Here is a 2,543-nt window from a genome sequence, read left to right on the forward strand (position 1 = left end):
ATAAACATATCCACTGCATTTTCCAAATGATGCTATGGACATTAACTAGTAATAAATAACCAATAGAGGTAATTTCACTTTAAACCCCTAAATTACCACATGATTTGAGAAGCCCAAAACTTTAAAACCTCTCAATTTGAACCCATAAACTTTCAATTGCAGTCAATTTGAACATCTCTATCAGATTTAGCCGTTAACGTCTTTGATTTACTCCTAAAAAGATCAAGATATCTTTGATTTTTTTTTTAACTTTTTTTTTTTTAACAAAAAAAAAAATGGAATTAAGGGTAAATTTGAAATTTTATACAAAAATCAGGAATATGAATGTTATTGTTTCACTTTTAACGTTTAAAATCTGACGAAAGAATTCAAATTAATTGCAATTGAAAGTTCAAGGGTCCAAATTGAAAAATTTTAAAATTTGAGAGCTTTTCAAATATTCAGAATCTAAAATGAAATTATCCCTAACCAATAAGTTCCATAATATTTCATAAAAATTGCTAAGAATTTTTTTATTAAAATATAAGAAAGGAAATAAACCCTTTTAGACATTTTGAAGTTGTAGCCAATTGAAGTGTGACATGGTAAAAGCTCACGTATTTGTTTGTATGGTACTGTTTGATCATCACTCTTTTTAAGTTTTCTGGTGCTACTGGCACAACCTTGATGTAGAAGAATAAGATAGTACAAGAGAGAGAGAGAGAGAGATGTGGGTAATAATGGAGTTAATAAGGAAGCAAGTGAAGGGTCATTTAATGAGGGAGTCCGGATTATGGGGGTAACAACAAGAAAGCTGGAGTGTCAGTGTGGCGTGCATGACTGAGCAAGTGTAATGGTTAGTGTTAATGCCCCCAAAAATTGAATGAACATCATCCAACTTTCTCAGGGAAATCATAGAGAAAAGAAAAGTGGGTGAGTAAAGGGAAAATATTGTGGTTTGAGAAAGTACTAGTGTTGGTACTAACGAGACTGATAAAAACATTTCGTAACAGCTTGGCTTTTACTATAATATGTCTTGTTTGGGTGGCCTCTGTGGTAGTACTTGAGGTTTTTGACGCAAAGACTGTGAGAACCAGCTCATTTTCTGATGGGTGCTTTTGGGTTGTTTCTTTAGCTTTTGGTTCTGTTTTTTTTTGTGGTGGTGAGTTGAGTCCTCCAGAGTTAAAGTTCTCATGTGAGTAGTCTTAATGGCAGTGTCACTGTTCCACTGAAATCTTTCTGATTCTTGACGCAAAAAGATTGGAATGCTGGTGCAAGATTTTCTATGATTTTTTCCGTCTCTTGTTTGTTTTGTGAGGTTTGCTTCTTCTTTGATATGGTTTTAAAGTTCTTGGTTTGGTTTTGCTGATATACCACCTCAAACTTGAAGTGGGTTTCTCTTAATTTCACATTATTTCTTGTAACTTGTTATTACTCTATACAGCTTTGTAGATTTGAAGTACGGGTCTTGGGTTCTTTTGGGCCTTTGTCTTTATGTTTCCAACTTGATATTGGGCATATTTCTTCATGTGGGGTTCTAGAGTCTCAACATTATACAACATAAACATGATCTTCAGCTTTCAATATTTTACTAGATTTCTGTGATATATTCTGATAGATTCCTCAGATTTCAGTTAAAATCTTGTGGTGATTTTGTTGTTGGTAGTTGATGTTTAGTTGTTCATTACTATAAATTAACTTCTATGTTTGTGATCTCTCTCTAATTTATTCCGATACTGTGCAAAATAAAGAGAGATGCTTGTTGTCTACCGTTTTGGTGGTTTCTTCAACTGATACCGAGATGCTGTTTTCTGTTTCAGGTTTTTTTCAAACTTCAACGGTTGAAAAAATCATATATAAAGTTGATATTTTTCTTCTTTGTTTATTTATTTATTTATTTGTATACGTTGGGTTTGGAACTTGAAGCTTTAAAGTCCACAAGAGGCCTTGGTGGTGTGAATCCTTAAAAAAATGGAAAACAAAGGAACAAAGTGATCAGGAAGAGAAAAGATATAGTGGGGGGAGTGCGGTGGAGTCAGATTTGTGCTTGTGGTGTCACTGGTTTGAGAATTATTTTAGTCTTAGGACTCTGTTGGCTATGTCTCCTGGGCTGACTAGGTGCGCCCGGGCTCCGTGGGCTTTGCCGCCGACCAAGGAAACACCCTCTTCTTTGGCTCTCTTGGCATTCAAGAGAACCTTTTCTTAAAAAATTGCACAACCCCATCTTGTGTTTCCCTTTATCTCTTTCTCTCTCTTACTCAGACTCTTTGCCTCGGTTGCTGTCAAAGATTCGCTCTCATACCCCCCCAAGCATATATCCTTCCCCTCTTTGAGATCCTTCCTTTCTTTCTTGGAGATCAGGAACTTGGTTGCATTCAGAAATTCTGGTCCCCACACTTGGGGCTTTTTTCTTTCCATTTCTGGGGAGATTTCCTCGATTGGGGGGTTTATGAATGTTCACTGAGGATGTGCGGTTGTGTCTATCACTAATCGGTTGAGTGTTGGAGAAGGTTGGTTTGAAGTTATAAGGGCTGAAGCTGATCTTTTTGCTTTCAAAGATGAAG

Source organism: Corylus avellana, chromosome ca4, assembly GCF_901000735.1.
Source record: "Corylus avellana chromosome ca4, CavTom2PMs-1.0".
Classification (NCBI taxonomy): domain Eukaryota; kingdom Viridiplantae; phylum Streptophyta; class Magnoliopsida; order Fagales; family Betulaceae; genus Corylus; species Corylus avellana.